The sequence below is a fragment of the Lampetra fluviatilis genome, chromosome 65, assembly GCF_964198595.1.
Source record: "Lampetra fluviatilis chromosome 65, kcLamFluv1.1, whole genome shotgun sequence".
Taxonomy (NCBI): domain Eukaryota; kingdom Metazoa; phylum Chordata; class Hyperoartia; order Petromyzontiformes; family Petromyzontidae; genus Lampetra; species Lampetra fluviatilis.
Window position 1 is genome coordinate 5,720,066 of NC_136339.1, and position 15,461 is coordinate 5,735,526.

The following is a 15,461-nucleotide window of genomic DNA, read 5'->3' on the forward strand; positions in this document are numbered from 1 at the left end:
GAGATTGCATAAAGCTTTTAGTAGGCCAATATGATTATCCACGACATTTTCCAGTCACGAGCATCTCCGGAATATATATCTTGTCACAAATCACGAGGGAAGACCTCTCAACAAAATACAGAAGTACATGGAGAAATCACATTCGGGCGGCCAACCCCGTGTATAGCAGTAAGTATTGGGACCTTTTGGCTGCAAAGAAGACGTCAAAGCCCATGGACCAGATCCGTAACGATCTCCACTATTAACTACCGCCCACGCTCGCGTGAAAATGTCAGAACAATTTCCCCAATGCAAGTGACCTCAAACCCGAGAGATCGCACAATGATGGGGCGCGTTGTGAAACCGGAGCGAAGGAAGCGCACGTGCCTGACCGAACAAACATCCTCTTCTTCGAATTTTGACTTCAAACTTTAGTTACTGCAGGAATTCATATTCTTGGTTCTTTCGGTTAAAGCCACGTAGATATAAAAAATAAAAGTAAATAATTTTGTTTGATTATTTTTCCTTTTATTTTTTCTATCTACGTGACTTTACCAAAAGAACCAAGAATATCCTACCGTTCGGCACACTGCGCGAATGCGGTTCCCAGCCAAAAACAACGTTTTATTTTTTACATTTTCATCATGCAACATTTTGGCACCAAACATCCCCCTTGGTAGGCAGCCCTCGCAGGTGGTGAGAGAGGGCGACACGAGTCGTGAGCCGTCGGAGTGGACTCAACCGCGGTAAACGAGATGACGACGAAGTACAACAATCTGAACAAAACCTCTCTCGCCTACTTCAGCATTTTTTATTGCTGTGGTTGTTCCACCTGATGAAGATTGCTTGTGTTGCGATCGAAACGTCATGATTCGTTTTATTTTATTTCGACCTACGTGACTTTACCGAAAGAACCAAAGAGTATGGATTCCTGCAGTCACAAAAGCTTCAAATCAAGATTAAAACCTCTGGAGTTGGTTCTCACAAGGCTGATGAATTTGTAGCCAGAGGCACGAGGTTTGATGAATTTCGTTTCAACCGAGTAACCGACATCCCCCTTCCCTTTGCCTGACCCAACATGGTTCTGAGAAATAAATGTTACGAACGATGAACATCGATATTTTAATAGACCAATTGTCCGTTTTGTGAGGAATATCCCTAACTGGCGGGTAACTTGCAAGCGAATACAAAAACAAAGTTAAACGGACAACTATGCATGCGTGAGGTCATTTTTTTAATTCTAGGTAACCGCATTGTTATAACCGTAATCGCATCATCACCATTAACATCAACATTATTATCATCACTACCATTCCTGTCACTATTAGAGGAACAGAAAATCATTATTTCCTCCCCGTTACGTATATATATAGCTATATCGGCTTCACTTTTCATTACCCCTGCATAGAAAGTGTGTGGCAGAGGCGAGTGTCTTCTGTGTGCTGGCTATAGCATTAGAGAGATATACAAAAACGTACGTGCAAGCATGGAAACATTCTGCTTTGTACAGCGCGTGATGATTGGCATTCATCTGTTGCTTCTGTCTAAAGCTCAAGGTGAGTAAAGTCGGTTCAACAAATGGCTTATACCTCCTCTCTCTTAAGGTTTGCTTTGGGGTTGTAGCTGTGAAGGTGTATGAGTATCTATAACCCACACTAAGCAATTGATTCACTTGTCCGCATACTTATCTACCTGCCTACGCATTATCACTCATTCACCTCGAGTACCTTCCAACTCACCTACCTATTCACTGGCCAACACCCCATCCCTTTGTCAGGGGTTAATAATGGTCATGATAGATACACTGAGTCAGCACAACTGAGGTTCTGGGTTAAATTCTTTGGTCTGAGCATCTCTGAATTTCTTACAAGGAATGTATAATGGCTGTGTGAGGGAAGTAATCAATCTTTAAGACTTGGTTTCAAGTCAGCAATCCGGAATGACCATACCACTCTCCTAATGCGCCATGCTTTCCTTCGTAGGCGCTCGCTCACTCACAACACTTAACCAAAACAATTCACTAAGTCTACGCGCTGGATCTCTGTCTTTGTCTCTTTGCCGATACAGGTGTCCAGAATATTAAATCGGAGATCGACCATAACAGTGAAGCATCCGGTCGGGTAGGAGGAGATGTTAGACTGGGCTGCGTCTACAAGGGAAGTGCGACCGTCTCCCAGATAATATGGGCAAAGGAAACAAACCATGGGCTTGTGAACTTAGCTACTCGCCAGAATGATGATACTAGTTTTGTCTTTGATGGTGAGTTCAAACAGCGTGTGACTTTCGTTGGCTACGGAATTAAAGATGGCTCCATCACAATCAATAATCTGAGCACCTCCGACAGCAGTACCTACATCTGCAGATTCATGACGACGTCAGGGAATAAGGAGGTGAAGATCAACCTCATCGTGCGCGGTGAGTTTAATAAATAAGCAGTGTTCATTTCCTTAATGAGGCTAATACAATTATTCATCAATGAAGTGGTTTATTTTATTTTCGTCGGAGATAGCTTGAATATCCATTGAGCGTGAATGACCACCAGAGACTGCGACGAGACGACACATGACCAGGTCTGTATGAAGATGCACACTGAGACAATTCAGTCACGTCATGAGATGCTGCGGAGCACTGAGGCAGACCAGAGATTACTAAGTCAAAGCAATCTCCTTCTGCTCAAATGAGCATTGAGAGGTGATGCACATTTCCTAGTTACAGCCTTTGAGAGCCAGTGGTCAAAATGACAGATTCCTATTGCAGGGGTGAATCTATGGGACAATCTCTGTTTGTCTTCTTGGTTCTTTCGGTAAAGTCACGTGAGGACGGCTGCTTGTGTTATGGCCGAAACGTCGTGAGAATTGTATTTTATGTTTAATTTTTATTATTTTATTATTTCCCTTCTACGTGACTTTACCGAAAGAACCAAGAAGATGAATCCCTGCAGTCACGAAAGCTTTAAATCGAAATTTAATCTCTGTTTGGTTACTTTAATGTCTGAGTGGGTCATGACGCTGGCCCTTGGGCTGGAGTGATTGGAAAGCATGGGCCATATCAGCTCAGTAAGAATGGTAGAAGGCTGCTAGATTTCTGTGCAGCCCATGGGCTTGTAATTACTAATTACTAATCCACGCTTCCACAACACATCATGGATCTACGCCAGATGCAAGAAAGAACATCTGCTGGACTACATAGTGACGGACCAGCAGATGCGAGCCCATGTTCTTGACACCAGGACCTACCGTGGAGCTGATCTGCTCTCTGACCATCGACTAGTCATCTGTAAGAAGCTGCTGCCATTCTTCCACTCCGGTGGTGGGTGTACACCCAGGACCCCATTCCAACCTAAAGTGGCCTGGTCTCAGTTAGCTGATGAAAGTTGCAAGCGAGAATTTCATCATCGCTTGCGGCTGGGGTTGGCATCGTCCCCCACTCCTCCTGATTTCGAGGGTAAATGGGCGAGGTATAGGACTGTGACTCATGCAGCTGCAATGGCTGCTTTGGGTACGCGGTCCAGACCTCCCCAGAGACCCTGGCTGACAGACGAGGTGTTCAGGATAGTTGAGAAAAAGCGACAGGCCCACTCTCATCGGCTACAGTATCCCATGTCAGAGAATAAGGAGGCTTACCGCAGCCTTCGCTCGGAGGTTCGGAGAGCCGTAAGGCGCTGCAAGGATGGGTGGTGGTCTCGGGTTGCTGAGGAGATGGAGTCTGCCTCAGTGGCCCGCGATCACAAACCACTATTTAACTCCATCAAAAAAGTAACCTGCAGCGCCACACCTATTACCATAATTAGGGGAAAAACGGTGATCCAATCTCCGACCCCCAGGAACAGGTTTGCAGATTTGCTGAGCATTTCTGTGAGGTCATGGGGGAGGGGAAATATCTCAGCCAGGAAAACATCACGGCACAAAGTGGGTATGACCCTGCTGAGGCTGCGGTGCCTCAAATATTGGAAGAAGTCACCCCCTGTGAGTGGCTGGCTGAGGTGCCATCTGTTGAGGAAGTACTGAAGGCGATCCAGAGTCTGAGACCGGGAAAGGCACCGGGCAGAGATGATCTCCCAAGCAAAATGCTGAGGGAGGGTGGCGTTTGTGCACAGACTGCCCTATATGACATCATAACAACAGTCTGGACGACTGGACGGGTTCCGCAGGATTGGAAGGATGCCCTGGTGGCTCCCCTCTTGAAGAAGGGGGACCTCACAGACTATAATAACTACAGGGGCATCTCACTCCTCAGTGTGCCGGGAAAGGTCCTGGCAAGGATTATTCAACATCGCCTTGCTAGGCACGCTGAGGAGAGGCTTGCGGAGCCCCAATGCAGTTTCAGGAAAGGGCGTTCTTGCACAGATGCCATATTTTCTGTCCGCCTGCTACAGCAGAGGTGTAGGGAATCCCAACAAGACCTACATCTCTGCTTTATTGAACTGGTCAAGGCATATGATACCATCAGTAGGCCTGGGCTCTGAGTTGTTCTTCATGCTTTCGGAGTACCTGACCCTCTGCTCACAATCATTAAGGACCTTCATGATGGTGAGAGGGCCCGGGTAAAACTACGTGGCCGGGAGTCAGAGCCATTCCCTGTACACCTTGGAGTGCGACAGGGATGTCCTCTGGCTCCCACATTATTGAACATCTATTTTGACCTCGTAGTTCGTGAAGCCTTCAATAGCTGTACCGGGAGAATTTCCACTTGGTACAGATAAAATGGGAGGCTGTTCGATGCCCGGGTACGATCAAGGGATGGCTCCCTATTAGTCAACCACGTTATGTATGCCGATAATTTGGTAATAGCTGCTCATTCAGAGAAGGAGTTGGAGACGCTGCTGCTGCTGCTGAGACTGGTGCGTGCCACTAAGAGGTGGGGCCTAACCATCAGCTGCACCAAAACTAAGCACCTGCCTGGGTATTTTGTACCATCGGATACTCCACCCCCACAACTCCCAATCGGTGATGGGGCAGTTGTGGATAGAGTGGAGAGTTTCCCATACCTGGTCTGTGTGCTTATGACCGGCTCCTGTTTAACAGCAGAGGTCTTACTCCGAATCAGTCGAGCGGCAATATCTTTCATTGGTTGCGTAATGCTGTGTGGAAGCTAACTGGTCTGTCGCTCCGCACGAAGCTTCACGTCTTCTCGGCCACAGTCATTTCCTCCCGTCTCTACGCTTGCGAAACGTGGACCCCCCTAATGGAGCATCTTCGCCGGTTAGAAACATTTAGGCTGGCCTGTCTACGATCCATCCTGGGTTTAACCAGGCTGGATTGTGTGAGGAGCTCACAAATCATTGAAAGATCTGGGCAAAGTCCCATCGGTGAGCTCCTCCGGCAGGCAAGGCTGCGTTGGCTGGGTCATGTAGCCCGCATGCCCAGCCACCGCATGCCTAAAGAGCTTTTGTCCGACCGGATCGAGGGGGCTAAACGGGCACAGTACCAGCTAGAGAAGAGATGGAGTGATGTGGTACAGGAGGACGTGGAGCTACAGTAAGTGGACTTGCCGATGACTGGTACCAGCGGTGTCAAGACCGGCCTCTGTGGAGGAGGCTCGTGAAAGACGCTACTGGGCAGTTCAAGGCAGTCGCCCTCCAACAACAACGGAGGGCGGAGGAGCGACGCTCACAACAACGAGCAGAGCGCCGGGTGGCTAAAGCACAGCAAGTTGGCACAGTAGGGGGCACAGGTGGTGCATTAGCCAGTCATCTCGGTCATCTCAGTCAGTCGACCCGTGGCACCTGGGTCTGCCCAGTGACCTCCTGCCAGCGGGCATTTGACACTTCACGTGGCCTCAAGGTGCACATGGCCTGGCACAAGCGTCGTGGTGATGTCCCTGCCACTTAGTGGCGAATGGCGGTTGTTGTAGGTGAGATGGCGAGGGGTGGAGGGGTAACTAGGTGGGTTTGGTTTGCTGCAGATTGAGGAATGGGAGTTGTCGGGATCCAAGGACTGGCTTGGAATTGAACTCAGGTTGCTGGATTTATAGCACAGCATACTAACCACGATACCACTACCACCCCATCCCTTTGTAAGGGGTTAATAATGGCCATGGTAGATACACTGAGTCAGCACAGATGAGGTTCTGGGTTCAATTCTTTGGTTTGAGCATCTCTGAATTTCTTACAAGGAATTTATAATGGATGTGTCAGGGCAGTAATCAATATTTAAGCCTTGATTTTCAAGTCAGCAATCCGGAATGACCATACCACTCTCCTAATGCGCCATGCTGTCCTTCGTAGGCGCTCGCTCACTCACAACACTTAACCAAAACAATTCACTAAGTCTACGCGTTGGATCTCTGTCTTTGTCTCTTTGCCGATACAGGTGTCCAGAATATTAAATCGGAGATCGACCATAACAGTGAAGCATCCGGTCGGGTAGGAGGAGACGTTAGACTGGGCTGCGTCTACAAGGGAAGTGCGACCGTCTCCCAGATAATATGGGCAAAGGAAACAAACCATGGGCTTGTGAACTTAGCTACTCGCCAGAATGATGATACTAGTTTTGTCTTTGATGGTGAGTTCAAACAGCGTGTGACTTTCGTTGGCTATGGAATTAAAGATGGCTCCATCACAATCAATAATCTGAGCACCTCCGACAGCGGTACCTACATCTGCAGATTCATGACGACGTCAGGGAATAAGGAGGTGAAGATCAACCTCATTGTGCGCGGTGAGTTTAATAAATAAGCGGTGTTCATTTCCTTAATGAGGCTAATACAATTATTCATCAATGAAGTGGTTTATTTTATTTTCGTCGGAGATAGCTTGAATATCCATTGAGCGTGAATGACCACCAGAGACTGCGACGAGACGACACATGACCAGGTCTGTATGAAGATGCACACTGAGACAATTCAGTCACGTCATGAGATGCTGCGGAGCACTGAGGCAGACCAGAGATTACTAAGTCAAAGCGATCTCCTTCTGCTCAAATGAGCATTGAGAGGTGATGCACATTTCCTAGTTACAGCCTTTGAGAGCCAGTGGTCAAAATGACAGATTCCTATTGCAGGGGTGAATCTATAGGACAATCTCTGTTTGTCTTCTTGGTTCTTTCGGTAAAGTCACGTGAGGATGGCTGCTTGTGTTATGGCCGAAACGTCGTGAGAATTGTATTTTATGTTGAATTTTTATTATTTTATTATTTCCCTTCTACGTGACTTTACCGAAAGAACCAAGAAGATGAATCCCTGCAGTCACGAAAGCTTTAAATTCGAAATTTAATCTCTGTTTGGTTACTTTAATGTCTGAGTGAGTCATGACGATGGCCCTTGGGCTGGAGTGATTGGAAAGCATGGGCCATATCAGCTCAGTAACAATGGTAGAAGGCTGCTAGATTTCTGTGCAGCCCATGTGCTTGTAATTACTAATTACTAATCCACGCTTCCACAACACATCATGGATCTACGCCAGATGCAAGAAAGAACATCTGCTGGACTACATAGTGACGGACCAGCAGATGCGAGCCCATGTTCTTGACACCAGGACCTACCGTAGAGCTGATCTGCTCTCTGACCATCGACTAGTCATCTGTAAGATGCTGCTGCCATTCTTCCACTCCGGTGGTGGGTGTACACCCAGGACCCCATTCCAACCTAAAGTGGCCTGGTCTCAGTTAGCTGATGAAAGTTGCAAGCGAGAATTTCATCATCGCTTGCGGCTGGGGTTGGCATCGTCCCCCACTCCTCCTGATTTCGAGGGTAAATGGGCGAGGTATAGGACTGTGACTCATGCAGCTGCAATGGCTGCTTTGGGTACGCGGTCCAGACCTCCCCAGAGACCCTGGCTGACAGACGAGGTGTTCAGGATAGTTGAGAAAAGCGACAGGCCCACTCTCATCGGCTACAGTATCCCATGTCAGAGAATAAGGAGGCTTACCGCAGCCTTCGCTCGGAGGTTCGGAGAGCCGTAAGGCGCTGCAAGGATGGGTGGTGGTCTCGGGTTGCTGAGGAGATGGAGTCTGCCTCAGTGGCCCGCGATCACAAACCACTATTTAACTCCATCAAAAAAGTAACCTGCAGCGCCACACCTATTACCATAATTAGGGGAAAAACGGTGATCCAATCTCCGACCCCCAGGAACAGGTTTGCAGATTTGCTGAGCATTTCTGTGAGGTCATGGGGGAGGGGAAATATCTCAGCCAGGAAAACATCACGGCACAAAGTGGGTATGACCCTGCTGAGGCTGCGGTGCCTCAAATATTGGAAGAAGTCACCCCCTGTGAGTGGCTGGCTGAGGTGCCATCTGTTGAGGAAGTACTGAAGGCGATCCAGAGTCTGAGACCGGGAAAGGCACCGGGCAGAGATGATCTCCCAAGCGAAATGCTGAGGGAGGGTGGCGTTTGTGCACAGACTGCCCTATATGACATCATAACAACAGTCTGGACGACTGGACGGGTTCCGCAGGATTGGAAGGATGCCCTGGTGGCTCTCCTCTTGAAGAAGGGGGACCTCACAGACTATAATAACTACAGGGGCATCTCACTCCTCAGTGTGCCGGGAAAGGTCCTGGCAAGGATTATTCAACATCGCCTTGCTAGGCACGCTGAGGAGAGGCTTGCGGAGCCCCAATGCAGTTTCAGGAAAGGGCGTTCTTGCACAGATGCCATATTTTCTGTCCGCCTGCTACAGCAGAGGTGTAGGGAATCCCAACAAGACCTACATCTCTGCTTTATTGAACTGGTCAAGGCCTATGATACCATCAGTAGGCCTGGGCTCTGAGTTGTTCTTCATGCTTTCGGAGTCCCTGACCCTCTGCTCACAATCATTAAGGACCTTCATGATGGTGAGCGGGCCCGGGTAAAACTACGTGGCCGGGAGTCAGATCCATTCCCTGTACACCTTGGAGTGCGACAGGGATGTCCTCTGGCTCCCACATTATTGAACATCTATTTTGACCTCGTAGTTCGTGAAGCCTTCAATAGCTGTACCGGGGGAATTTCCACTTGGTACACATAAAATGGGAGGCTGTTCGATGCCCGGGTACGATCAAGGGATGGCTCCCTATTAGTCAACCAAGTTATGTATGCCGATAATTTGGTAATAGCTGCTCATTCAGAGAAGGAGTTGGAGACGCTGCTGCTGCTGCTGAGACTGGTGCGTGCCACTAAGAGGTGGGGCCTAACCATCAGCTGCACCAAAACTAAGCACCTGCCTGGGTATTTTGTACCATCGGATACTCCACCCCCACAACTCCCAATCGGTGATGGGGCAGTTGTGGATAGAGTGGAGAGTTTCCCATACCTGGTCTGTGTGCTTATGACCGGCTCCTGTTTAACAGCAGAGGTCTTACTCCGAATCAGTCGAGCGGCAATATCTTTCATTGGTTGCGTAATGCTGTGTAGAAGCTAACTGGTCTGTCGCTCCGCACGAAGCTTCACGTCTTCTCGGCCACAGTCATTTCCTCCCGTCTCTACGCTTGCGAAACGTGGACCCCCCTAATGGCGCATCTTCGCCGGTTAGAAACATTTAGGCTGGCCTGCCTACGATCCATCCTGGGTTTAACCAGGCTGGATTGTGTGAGGAGCTCACAAATCATTGAAAGATCTGGGCAAAGTCCCATCGGTGAGCTCCTCCGGCAGGCAAGGCTGCGTTGGCTGGGTCATGTAGCCCGCATGCCCAGCCACCGCATGCCTAAAGAGCTTTTGTCCGACCGGATCGAGGGGGCTAAACGGGCACAGTACCAGCTAGAGAAGAGATGGAGTGATGTGGTACAGGAGGACGTGGAGCTACAGTAAGTGGACTTGCCGATGACTGGTACCAGCGGTGTCAAGACCGGCCTCTGTGGAGGAGGCTCGTGAAAGACGCTACTGGGCAGTTCAAGGCAGTCGCCCTCCAACAACAACGGAGGGCGGAGGAGCGACGCTCACAACAACGAGCAGAGCGCCGGGTGGCTAAAGCACAGCAAGTTGGCACAGTAGGGGGCACAGGTGGTGCATTAGCCAGTCATCTCGGTCATCTCAGTCAGTCGACCCGTGGCACCTGGGTCTGCCCAGTGACCTCCTGCCAGCGGGCATTTGACACTTCACGTGGCCTCAAGGTGCACATGGCCTGGCACAAGCGTCGTGGTGATGTCCCTGCCACTTAGTGGCGAATGGCGGTTGTTGTAGGTGAGATGGTGAGGGGTGGAGGGGTAACTAGGTGGGTTTGGTTTGCTGCAGATTGAGGAATGGGAGTTGTCGGGATCCAAGGACTGGCTTGGAATTGAACTCAGGTTGCTGGATTTATAGCACAGCATACTAACCACGATACCACTACCACCCCATCCCTTTGTAAGGGGTTAATAATGGCCATGGTAGATACACTGAGTCAGCACAGATGAGGTTCTGGGTTCAATTCTTTGGTTTGAGCATCTCTGAATTTCTTACAAGGAATTTATAATGGATGTGTCAGGGCAGTAATCAATATTTAAGCCTTGATTTTCAAGTCAGCAATCCGGAATGACCATACCACTCTCCTAATGCGCCATGCTGCCCTTCGTAGGCGCTCGCTCACTCACAACACTTAACCAAAACAATTCACTAAGTCTACGCGTTGGATCTCTGTCTTTGTCTCTTTGCTGATACAGGTATCCAGAATATTAAATCGGAGATCGACCATAACAGTGAAGCATCCGGTCGGGTAGGAGGAGACGTTAGACTGGGCTGCGTCTACAAGGGAAGTGCGACCGTCTCCCAGATAATATGGGCAAAGGAAACAAACCATGGGCTTGTGAACTTAGCTACTCGCCAGAATGATGATACTAGTTTTGTCTTTGATGGTGAGTTCAAACAGCGTGTGACTTTCGTTGGCTACGGAATTAAAGATGGCTCCATCACAATCAATAATCTGAGCACCTCCGACAGCGGTACCTACATCTGCAGATTCATGACGACGTCAGGGAATAAGGAGGTGAAGATCAACCTCATTGTGCGCGGTGAGTTTAATAAATAAGCGGTGTTCATTTCCTTAATGAGGCTAATACAATTATTCATCAATGAAGTGGTTTATTTTATTTTCGTCGGAGATAGCTTGAATATCCATTGAGCGTGAATGACCACCAGAGACTGCGACGAGACGACACATGACCAGGTCTGTAATGAAGATGCACACTGAGACAATTCAGTCACGTCATGAGATGCTGCGGAGCACTGAGGCAGACCAGAGATTACTAAGTCAAAGCGGTCTCCTTCTGCTCAAATGAGCATTGAGAGGTGATGCACATTTCCTAGTTACAGCCTTTGAGAGCCAGTGGTCAAAATGACAGATTCCTATTGCAGGGGTGAATCTATAGGACAATCTCTGTTTGTCTTCTTGGTTCTTTCGGTAAAGTCACGTGAGGACGGCTGCTTGTGTTATGGCCGAAACGTCGTGAGAATTGTATTTTATGTTGAATTTTTATTATTTTATTATTTCCCTTCTAGGTGACTTTACCGACAGAACCAAGAAGATGAATCCCTGCAGTCACGAAAGCTTTAAATTCGAAATTTAATCTCTGTTTGGTTACTTTAATGTCTGAGTGGGTCATGACGCTGGCCCTTGGGCTGGAGTGATTGAAAAGCATGGGCCATATCAGCTCAGTAACAATGGTAGAAGGCTGCTAGATTTCTGTGCAGCCCATGTGCTTGTAATTACTAATTACTAATCCACGCTTCCACAACACATCATGGATCTACGCCAGATGCAAGAAAGAACATCTGCTGGACTACATAGTGACGGATCAGCAGATGCGAGCCCATGTCCTTGACACCAGGACCTACCGTGGAGTTGATCTGCTCTCTGACCATCGAAAAGTCATCTGTAAGATGCGGCTGCCATTCTTCCACTCCGGTGGTGGGTGTACACCCAGGACCCCATTCCAACCTAAAGTGGCCTGGTCTCAGTTAGCTGATGAAAGTTGCAAGCGAGAATTTCATCATCGCTTGCGGCTGGGGTTGGCATCGTCCCCCACTCCTCCTGATTTCGAGGGTAAATGGGCAAGGTATAGGACTGTGACTCATGCGGCTGCAATGGCTGCTTTGGGTACGCGGTCCAGACCTCCCCAGAGACTCTGGCTGACAGACGAGGTGTTCAGGATAGTTGAGAAAAAGCGACAGGCCCACTCTCATCGGCTACAGTATCCCATGTCAGAGAATAAGGAGGCTTACCGCAGCCTTCGCTCGGAGGTTCGGAGAGCCGTAAGGCGCTGCAAGGATGGGTGGTGGTCGCGGGTTGCTGAGGAGATGGAGTCTGCCTCAGTGGCCCGCGATCACAAACCACTATTTATCTCCATCAAAAAAGTAACCTGCAACGCCACACCTATTACCATAATTAGGGGAAAAACGGTGATCCAATCTCCGACCCCCAGGAACAGGTTTGCAGATTTGCTGAGCATTTCTGTGAGGTCATGGGGGAGGGGAAATATCTCAGCCAGGAAAACATCACGGCACAAAGTGGGTATGACCCTGCTGAGGCTGCGGTGCCTCAAATATTGGAAGAAGTCACCCCCTGTGAGTGGCTGGCTGAGGTGCCATCTGTTGAGGAAGTACTGAAGGCGATCCAGAGTCTGAGACCGGGAAAGGCACCGGGCAGAGATGATCTCCCAAGCGAAATGCTGAGGGAGGGTGGTGTTTGTGCACAGACTGCCCTATATGACATCATAACAACAGTCTGGACGACTGGACGGGTTCCGCAGGATTGGAAGGATGCCCTGGTGGCTCCCCTCTTGAAGAAGGGGGACCTCACAGACTATAATAACTACAGGGGCATCTCACTCCTCAGTGTGCCGGGAAAGGTCCTGGCAAGGATTATTCAACATCGCCTTGCTAGGCACGTTGAGGAGAGGCTTGCGGAGCCCCAATGCAGTTTCAGGAAAGGGCGTTCTTGCACAGATGCCATTTTTTCTGTCCGCCTGCTACAGCAGAGGTGTAGGGAATCCCAACAAGACCTACATCTCTGCTTTATTGACCTGGTCAAGGCCTATGATACCATCAGTAGGCCTGGGCTCTGAGTTGTTCTTCATGCTTTCGGAGTCCGTGACCCTCTGCTCACAATCATTAAGGACCTTCATGATGGTGAGCAGGCCCGGGTAAAACTACGTGGCCGGGAGTCAGAGCCATTCCCTGTACACCTTGGAGTGCGACAGGGATGTCCTCTGGTTCCCACATTATTGAACCTCTATTTTGACCTCGTAGTTCGTGAAGCCTTCAATAGCTGTACCGGGGGAATTTCCACTTGGTACAGATAAAATGGGAGGCTGTTCGATGCCCGGGTACGATCAAGGGATGGCTCCCTATTAGTCAACCACGTTATGTATGCCGATAATTTGGTAATAGCTGCTCATTCAGAGAAGGAGTTGGAGACGCTGCTGCTGCTGCTGCTGCTGCTGAGACTGGAGCGTGCCACTAAGAGGTGGGGCCTAACCATCAGCTGCACCAAAACTAAGCACCTGCCTGGGTATTTTGTACCATCGGATACTCCACCCCCACAACTCCTAATCGGTGATGGGGCAGTTGTGGATAGAGTGGAGAGTTTCCCATACCTGGTCTGTGTGCTTATGACCGGCTCCTGTTTAACAGCAGAGGTCTCACTCCGAATCAGTCGAGCGGCAATATCTTTCATTGGTTGCGTAATGCTGTGTGGAAGCTAACTGGTCTGTCGCTCCACATGAAGCTTCACGTCTTCTCGGCAACAGTCATTTCCTCCCGTCTCTACGCTTGTGAAACGTGGACCCCCCTAATGGAGCATCTTCGCCGGTTAGAAACATTTAGGCTGGCCTGCCTACGAACCATCCTGGGTTTAACCAGGCTGGATTGTGTGAGGAGCTCACAAATCATTGAAAGATCTGGGCAAAGTCCCATCGGTGAGCTCCTCCGGCAGGCAAGGCTGCGTTGGCTGGGTCATGTAGCCCGCATGCCCAGCCACCGCATGCCTAAAGAGCTTTTGTCCGACCGGATCGAGGGGGCTAAACGGGCACAGTACCAGCTAGAGAAGAGATGGAGTGATGTGGTACAGGAGGACGTGGAGCTACAGTAAGTGGACTTGCCGATGACTGGTACCAGCGGTGTCAAGACCGGCCTCTGTGGAGGAGGCTCGTGAAAGACGCTACTGGGCAGTTCAAGGCAGTCGCCCTCCAACAACAACGGAGGGCGGAGGAGCGACGCTCACAACAACGAGCAGAGCGCCGGGTGGCTAAAGCACAGCAAGTTGGCACAGTAGGGGGCACAGGTGGTGCATTAGCCAGTCATCTCGGTCATCTCAGTCAGTCGACCCGTGGCACCTGGGTCTGCCCAGTGACCTCCTGCCAGCGGGCATTTGACACTTCACGTGGCCTCAAGGTGCACATGGCCTGGCACAAGCGTCGTGGTGATGTCCCTGCCACTTAGTGGCGAATGGCGGTTGTTGTAGGTGAGATGGTGAGGGGTGGAGGGGTAACTAGGTGGGTTTGGTTTGCTGCAGATTGAGGAATGGGAGTTGTCGGGATCCAAGGACTGGCTTGGAATTGAACTCAGGTTGCTGGATTTATAGCCCAGCATACTAACCACGATACCACTACCACCCCATCCCTTTGTAAGGGGTTAATAATGGCCATGGTAGATACACTGAGTCAGCACAGATGAGGTTCTGGGTTCAATTCTTTGGTTTGAGCATCTCTGAATTTCTTACAAGGAATGTATAATGGATGTGTGAGGGCAGTAATCAATATTTAAGCCTTGATTTTTAAGTCAGCAATCCGGAATGACCATACCACTCTCCTAATGCGCCATGCTGTCCTTCGTAGGCGCTCGCTCACTCACAACACTTAACCAAAACAATTCACTAAGTCTACGCGCTGGATCTCTGTCTTTGTCTCTTTGCCGATACAGGTGTCCAGAATATTAAATCGGAGATCGACCATAACAGTGAAGCATCCGGTCGGGGTGGAGGAGACGTTAGACTGGGCTGCGTCTACAAGGGAAGTGCGAACGTCTCCCAGATATTATGGGCAAAGGAAACAAACCATGGGCTTATGAACTTAGCAACTCGCCAGAATGATGATACTAGTTTTCACTTTGATAGTGAGTTCTCATGGCGACTGACTTTCGTTCGATACGGAATTAAAGATGCCTCCATTACAATCAGTAAATTGAGCACCTCCGACAGCGGTACCTACATCTGCAGATTCATGACAACGTCAGGGAATAAGGAGGTGAAGATCAACCTCATCGTGCTCGGTGAGTTTAATAAATAAGCAGTGTTCATTTCCTTAATGAGGCTAATACAATTATTCATCAATGAAGTGGTTCATTTTATTTTCATCGGAGATAGCTTGAATATCCATTGAGCGTGAATGACCACCAGAGACTGCGACGAGACGACACATGACCAGGTCTGTATGAAGATGCACACTGAGACTATTCAGTCACGTCATGAGATGCTGCGGTGCACTGAGGCAGACCAGAGATTACCAAGTCAAAGCGATCTCCTGCTGCTTAAATTAGCATTGAGAGGCGATGCGCATTTCCTAGTTACAGCCTTTGAGAGCCAGTGGTCGAAAT

At 49.3% G+C, this 15,461-nt stretch overlaps 1 long non-coding RNA gene across 1 annotated transcript; it reads left to right on the plus strand.

The window, feature by feature from the left end:
• Positions 1-6,495: 6,495 nt before the first annotated feature.
• On the plus strand, positions 6,496-14,819 carry LOC144952087 (uncharacterized). The gene is made up of 3 exons (XR_013640573.1): positions 6,496-6,638; positions 10,535-10,882; positions 14,790-14,819. It is a non-coding gene; the product is annotated as an uncharacterized LOC144952087 (long non-coding RNA).
• The last annotated feature ends 642 nt before the right edge of the window (positions 14,820-15,461 follow it).